Below are 8,468 nucleotides of genomic sequence, written 5' to 3'. Positions count from 1 at the left end.
AAAAGATGAAAAGGAGCCTAAGTATCCAAGAGATCCTCTCCAGAGAGCAAAATTAGGTCTGGTCGTTCTCCCCTGTCAAAAGAATGACTATGAACTCGCAATAGGGGTATATATAGGTGAGGAGCGCATCAGAAAACAGGCCCAAGTCCAGCGAGCCACCGCCGGGCGGTGTAAGTGTGCCGCCCGGCGGTTTGCCACAAATCACCCACTGCCCGGCGGTAGGGGTCTACCGCCCGACGGTTTCCCTCAAACCGCAAATCTGCCCAGCGCCAACGCCAGGTGCTTACTCTTCGCCATGGACCGCCCCGCGGTTTAAGCGCACCGCCGGGTGGTTCGTCGACTCTTCAAATCTTCAATTTTCTTCTCTTTTCTTGAGTCTACGACCTTTATCTTCAACTCCATTCTTCACTTTTCTCAAATTAGCTACGAAACAATGCAAAACAAGCATAAAATCGCTAAAAACAACTTTTGACTCTCTTGAGATTCATTTATTGAGTTTTGTTTGATTTTAAGCTCATTCCGAGTAGTAAAGGGTGTAATTTGGTCCAAATTGACATATGAAAATAACTGTTTTTCAACCTTCATCAACACCCCAAACTTAGAATTTTTCTTGTCCTCAAGCAAAACAAAACAAAACAACACACAAAACAAAACTTGGCTTTATACTGTTTCATCCAATGCCTCAACAATCCCAAGGTACATGACAAAACCACTCAATTCAATATTCTCAGTGAAATTCAAAATAAGATGCATTCATGCTTTCAACCCAGAGAATGCACAATAGATGTTACACACTATGAATAATCAATCCACTAAGCAAAAAAATTGTCATTCATCTCAAATAATCAACATCTTTACATGCAAATGCCATCAAAAGGACTTTTCCAAAGCTTGTAATGAGGTTGGGCTAACAAGAAAAATTGGTTTTTCTAGAATGCAAAATCCTTGAGTCAAGAGACCTATTAATATATTCAACAATTAAGCACAACTCTCTCACCAATGTCTCCCATTCCCAACTTTTCCCTTTTCTTTTTCTTTTGCATTGAGCTTTTCTTCATGCTTTTCTTCTTTTCTTTTCTTTTTCTAATGAATTTTTCTTTTCACAATATTTGAGCTCAATGCTTTTCACTTGCTTTTTCAATTTTCCCCGTACAACTCCAAACTTGAACCTTTTCATCTCATACAATTAAGCTAATACTAACTCAAGGTAAAGAATTTCAAATCAAGGGTTCACATCCTGTTTAAGGCTATGGTTCAAAAAGGGTATAATATTTCAAACGCTTTGGGTGAAAATTTGGCCAGAGAAGGGTTTTCAACAATGGCCTTGATCATATGACATTTACATGCAATTCAATCAATCATCAAGACTAAGGCAATATCATCCATTTTTTCCTGTGAACAATACATACAACAATAAAAACTCTGGAGCTCAAAAATCTCACACACATGCTTTCTCACACAAAATTCATTCATAGACTATGCCTAGCATCATGACCACAATCATAATTTCATCACACATCTATTTCACAGAATATCAACATGTATTACAACTCCATTCTCATTCACATCAAATAATCATCAAATAGATCCATCATGCAAATTAGTTAGTCAAACATTTTCAGAACAAGTAATAAAGCCAAGAATACCAAAATTAAAATTCAACCTATTCTAGGAATTTAAAATGCAAAAGTGTAAGAAGAAATCTAGGTTGCCTCCTAGTAGCGCTTGTTTAATGTCACGAGCCTGACCCAAACCTGGTTGGCACTTGTCAGTAAGTGCACTTCCTTCCACCACCCATCAGTAGGTGTACCGTCCGGATATCCTTCAATGGATACCAAAAACTTAGCATCCCTCGGTAGATGCTACCCAAGAATTGTTCACAAAATTCAAAAAGTACAAGTTCCAACGAAAATAAAACAAAAGAGCGAAAAAGAAAATTGTTCATAAAAATACAAAATTTGATTTCCAACAAATTCAACTCTTCTTCTTCACGTTGGGATCTTCATCGTCCCACCGGCTCACTTTTCTTCGGTCTACCTTCTTGATCACTTTTGAATATGGTCTTTGAATCTCTACCATTCCTTTTTCCTTCAGCTCCTTTACTATCCATTCCTTTTTCTTAAATCTTGCTGAAAGGCCCCGCAGGAATGATGTCTCCTCTGAAGAGGTTGATTCCTTCTCGCACATCGTCCCTTTTTCATGAGTCTGCAAAACATTACAATCGTAGTGAAAATTAATACCTGCGAATTTGTCTTCCTATGCAGCTTCACTTCTGGCTCTCTTATATTTGACTTTTCTATCTGCCCTCTGTACAGTTTCTTTAGAGCCATAAAGCAACACTCGATCATAATCCTTTAACCTTATTCCTCCATCATGGATACGTATAACCATCTTGGAAGTTCGCATGAACGGTCTTCCCAGGATTAATGAACTTTTTCCTTCATTGGTCATATCCACAACTATAAAGTCAATCAAAAACTCCAACTCATCAATCCGCACAATTGCATCTTCTACCATCCCAACAGGTTTCTTCATAGACCCATCTGCCACTGTCAAGATCACCTTGGTAGGCTTTAATTTTACCCCTTTTATCTTCTTGAAATCACTGAGAGGCATCAAATTAATGTTTGATCCTGAATCAATCAAAGCCTCTCCTAAATCCACATCATTGATGACACAAGGAAGGGTCATTGCTTCTGAATCCTCTAGTTTCTGTGGATGTTTCTTCTTCCTGGGTTTCACCCACTGCTCCTGATTGTCTTCATAGCCCAGATCAAGTAACCTTTCTAGATAGTATTTGATCTTGTCATCACATTCAGAAGTTTGTGAAGATGTTCTAGGATTAATGGGTGCCTCCTTAAGAATCTTGCAGAGTGATTCTTTAATATCTTCCTTCTCCTATTCTCTTTCTGATTTCTTCCTTTCGCTTATCTTCTGCTCATTACGCATCCTTTCCTCCTCTTCGTCCTCACTGCTTCTAATCATAATTGTTTCCTCTTCTAGCTTCCTCTTTCCTCCTGTCGTAACAACTTTGCATTCATCTTTTGGGTTAACATCAGTATTAGCCCGAAATTGATGTTTCTCTGTGGTTTCAACCCTCTTAGACAGCTGTCCTATTTGTGTCTCTAGTGATCTAAAAGTTTCTTGATCACTCGCTTGTTGAGACTCATAGACTTTCAAAAATTTATCAAACCTGTCAGTTAATTCTCTGACTGTCTCAGTCAAGCTGCTTAATTGATGCCATAAGGGAGAAGGTTGCTGTCGGAAGTGACCTCCTTGTCCAGAAGAAGTCTTCTGGCTTTGCCCACTACCTGAATGATTTTTCCAACCTTGGTTAGAATTACCTTGGTTGAAATTTCCCTGTTTGTACTGAAATTAGGCACCCATATAATTCACGTACTGTTGCATTTCCTCTGTAAAAGCACATTGACCATTAATATGATCACCACCGCAAAAATCGCAAAGTTGTTGTGCCTGGGAAATATTTCTGAGCCCCCGAGGAAGTTTAGAGACGACCTTTAGCAACTTGTCCAATTTCTGTCTGAGGAGGTGATTTTGTGCTGTTGCCGCATCTTCAGTAGGAAGATGTAAAAGTCCTCCTTTTAGCGTGCCCCTCTCACTTTGCGACACTTCATTTAGAGTCATCTCTTCAATTAAGTTGTACGCCTCATCTTCTGTTTTTCTATTAATACTGCCTCCAGCTGAGGCATCTATCATCATTTTGGACTGAGCGCGCAAACCTCCAAGGAACGCAAGCAAGTATGAAGCTTTATCAAACCCATGAACTGGGGTAGCTCTCAATAATCCTTTGAATCTATCCCATGCTTGCCCAAGTGTTTCTTCCATCCCTTGTTTGAATGAAGAGATTTCCAATTTCCCTTGATTGATCTTTGGAGGTGGGAAGAATTTAGTAATAAATTGTTGGACCACCGCTTCCCACGTCCTGAATGTTCCCTCCGGGAAAGAATTCAACCAGTCTTTTGCGTTTCCTCCAAGTGAGAAAGGAAACAAGCTAAGTCTGATTCTATCGTCCGTCACTCCAGTTATGTTTACTGTGTTGCAAATTTCACCAAAGACTGTCAAATGCTTGTAAGGATTTTCATTTAACAACCCATGGAATTGGTTGTTCTAGACTAACTGGATGAGCGTCGGTCTCATCACCATGCTGGTTGTATTGCCTGTTGGCACTGCAATGCTGTTAAAATTCAAGGGGCCGACTGTATTAGTTGCATCCCCTAAAATGCGTCTAGGAGGAGGTTGATTGGCCATTTCCTCAAGATTTGGTTCAAAAGTTTCAAGTGAAGAATGCGAAGTAACTTCTGGAGAAAGAGATTTTTCACGTAAAGGACGTCTCTTCCTCCTTTCGTATGGTAGACCTTCTAGCAGAGGTTGTTGGTTTTTCCTGCTTCTAGTATGTACTGTTTCTTGCATACACAAGAAACACACCCTAAAAGCACTTTTATAGAAAATAAAACAAAACGCAATAAGAGAAAAACAAAACAAAAATAATTACAACCAAGTCAAATTCAATCAATTCACACTACTAGAAAAATAAACCTCGAGTCCCCAGCAACGGCGCCAAAAACTTGTTGACAAATTGGCAAGCGTACCAAATCGTACAAGTAATATAAATGGTAAGACCAAGTATCGTTTTCCCAAGAGCTCGAAAGGCTTTCTCGTTCACGTGAATTAAAATAATAAGACTTGAAAATAAAAATTAATAAATTGGATTTGAGAACAAAAATATTAACATGCAAAATAAAGTTGATTCAATTGACAAAAGAAAACAATGGATGAATGGATGTAGTTGGGGGTTTACAATTTCATCTAATCCGCTCTCTCTTACATACTACCCTTGAATATTAGTTTGATTAATTCAATTGTTATGCGACTTTCTTAGCCTCCCCTTAACCCGATCCCTCGGCGAAAAGGGCCTAATATTAACTACTGGCTTGCTATCCCTAGCCTCCCCTAGTAATTAATACCGCATNATAAACAAAAGTTAACGCAATTGATCGTCCTACCCCTATCCCTAGGTGGTATTGCAAAATCAAGAAATTACTCACCAGTTCATGTCATTATTGTACGTCCCCATATCAATAAAGACAAACATCAGTTACCGAATGAGTTAAACGATAAAGGCCTTAAACATAGATGATAACCCAACAATAATCAATCAAAACATATGGAGACCATATAAATAATCAAGAGTTTCAATAAAAGAGAGCATCAAAAGATTACATTGTTTCCCCCAACAACAATAGTGTTTAGTTCACCATAGACATGGTGAAAGTAGATGAAAAATGGAAGAAGAATGGGAAAGCAAACCCTAGAAAAGATGAAAAGGAGCCTAAGCATCCAAGAGATCCTCTCCAGAGAGAAAAATTAGGTCTGGCCGTTCTCCCCTGTCAAAAGAATGACTATGAACTCGCAATAGGGGTATATATAGGTGAGGAGCGCATCAGAAAACAGGCCCAAGTCCAGCGAGCCACCGTCGGGCAGTTTAAGTGTGTCGCACGGCGGTTTGCCACAAATCGCTAACCGCCCGGCGGTAGGGGTCTACCGCCGACGGTTTCCCTCAAACCGCAAATCCGCCCAGCGCCAATGCCAGGTGCTTACTCCTCGCCCTGGACCGCCCGGCAGTTTAAGCGCACCGCCGGGCGGTTCGTCGACTCTTCAAATCTTCAATTTTCTTCTCTTTTCTTGAGTCTACGACCTTTATCTTCAACTCAATTCTTCACTTTTCTGAAATTAGCTACAAAACAATGCAAAACAAACATAAAATCACTAAAAATAGCTTTGAACTCTCTTCAGATTCATTTATTGAGTTTTGCTTGATTCTAAGCTCATTCAGAGTAGTAAAGGGTGTAATTTGGTCCAAATTGACTTATGAAAATAATTGTTTTTCAACCTTCATCACCTGGCGGTTTGCCACAAATCGCACCACCGCCCGGCGGTAGGGGTCTACCGCCCGGCGGTTTCCCTCAAACCGCAAATCTGCCCAGCACCAACACCAGGTGCCTACTCCTCGCCCTGGACCGCCTGGCGGTTTAAGTGTGCCGTCGGGCGGTGCGTCGACTCTTCAAATCTTCAATTTTCTTCTCTTTTCTTGAGTCTACGACCTTTATCTTCAACTTCATTCTTCACTTTTCTCAAATTAGCTACAAAACAATGCAAAACAAGCATAAAATCGCTAAAAATAGCTTTTGACTCTCTTCGACTCATTTATTGAGTTTTGCTTGATTCTAAGCTCATTCCGAGTAGTAAAGGGTGTAATTTGGTCCAAATTGACATATGAAAATAACTGTTTTTAAACCTTCATCACGGCTAAACAAATATAGTCGACTGAATTTAAAGAGTGCACTATAATGGTCCTTCCACCCTTGGAAGCAAATGCACTTTGGTTGCGGCCTTTACAGCAAGGAATTTATAGAAGCACCACGCAAAAATATAAATCTCCTCTCTAACCCAAAACCAAATATAGTTGCACACAAAAACCAGAATTGCAGCAAGAATCCCCTCTCCTGCAATCTGTACCCACGTCGAACAATCCTCAACGTGTCACCAGCACTCTTCACAGGATGCCAAGCCTATCACAGCACGCTTCACAGGTTGCCAAGCCTATCACATCACACTTCACATGTTGTCAGGCCTTCAGTCAAATGCAACAGTCTTCACAGGATGTCAAGCCTTCAAGATCAAACCAGAATCACCTTCTTTGTGCAGATGTTGATCAAACAGTAAGCGCAATTGACTCCTCAATCTGAATCTCTCTCAAGAAAGATTACCACCGTCTTCTTGGAGAATTCTTGGAGCTTCTGAAACTGAGAGCTTTCTCTGAAATAGGATAATGAAAATTTTGGATCACAAAAGTCACAAACCAAACGTGTTCTGTTCTATTTATAGTTTTCCTGTCAGTCTCAGTCGATTAGCCTATTAAAACAGTCGACTGTATTAAATCAGTTATAACAGACAGTCAACACACAGGCTCCACAGTCAACAAAATCAATGCACATTTATTACAGTTGACCCAGTTAGTTAATCTTAACTAACTTTTGAAAATATAGTCGTTGGACCAAATAGGCAAAACAGAATTCCAAATAAAACAGTAACACGGTCGAATGAGTGTTTCACATTGTCGACTGACTCATGAAAAAACACTTTGAAATTCTTTTCATCTCAAAATCTCATCAAGTACATGTTCACAAAATCTGTATAAAGATTTTAGCTTAGTCGAATCCATTACCAGTGTAGTCGACTGAACTAGGCCTTTGTCACAACAAATATAAGTTCATAAAAGTACTTGTGAGCTTTTCTTCAGAAATGTGTAAAAGTAATCAAAATCATTTTAACACACATTTCGTACAAGCATGTTCCAAACATATAATACATATCCAATCGTAGGAACATACATGCAAATTAACAAAACATGTTCAATAAAAGTATTGTTCAAAACAGTATAACATATCAACTGAACATGTAATTCTAGAACATATGTATTGTTATTAAGCAGTGTGTTGTCATCATCAAAAACCAGTTTGATATAGAGTTTGTGTGGTCAACAATCTCAACAATCTCCCCCTTTTTTTATGATGCACAACCATGATTAATAACACAACCATGTTTGCACAGTTCCATAAATAACAGAGTAAAAAACATTTTTCAAAATCAGAGATAATTCATTTACTTTGCAAGCAAAAATATCATCAAGCAAATAAAGTATGATACAATAATTCTCCCCATATAGACTTGCAAACATACACTCATTAAAACTCTCCCCCTTTGTGCATTAACAAAAAAAGGAATGCTTGATATTTATGCAGATCTAAAATCAAAGAAGCATCAAACAAATATGCAGTTTCAAAATAATATGATGCTCTCTCAATCACAAGTTCATCACAATAACATGTATAAACTCCCCCTGAAATGTAGGTGTGTGTGATGAAACAATGTGTAAAGAAGTGATACTTCCCCTGTCATTATGCATGAGTTTCAAAAACAGTTTGATACACAATGCAGAATATCACAACGTTACATATTTTCTCCCCTCAGCGCTGGCGCTTAAGCGTTTGCCAAGGTCTCTTTTGAAGAGTTGGCGCTTAACGGTGCCGCTCAGCAGTGGCTGCGACACTTGCTTTCCCCTCAGCGTTGGCACCCAGGCGTTAGCCAGAGAAGTCCTCTACGAAGCTAGCGCTCAGCAGTGACTTAGCGCTCAGCGGTGCTTGAGTTTCTTCTTTTAAACAATTTTACTCCTTCTCTTGGGTCCAACTCCTTCCTACTTCAGCTTCCTTCATTCAATTCACGTTAATTCATGTGAAAACAAGGAAAAACAAACATAATACCAATAAAACCACCTTTGACTATCTTCTTTCCTAACTTAAGCAAAATGCATGATTCTAAGCTAGTTTCTAAGTCATAAAGGGTGTGCTTTGTGTCAAAATTAAATATAAAAATAACGGTTTTTGGAC

This window comes from Vigna radiata, chromosome 7 (genome assembly GCF_000741045.1).
Source record: "Vigna radiata var. radiata cultivar VC1973A chromosome 7, Vradiata_ver6, whole genome shotgun sequence".
NCBI classification, from domain to species: Eukaryota; Viridiplantae; Streptophyta; class Magnoliopsida; order Fabales; family Fabaceae; genus Vigna; species Vigna radiata.
The sequence above is the reverse complement of the archived record's forward strand: the minus strand, read 5'-3'. Positions refer to the sequence as shown.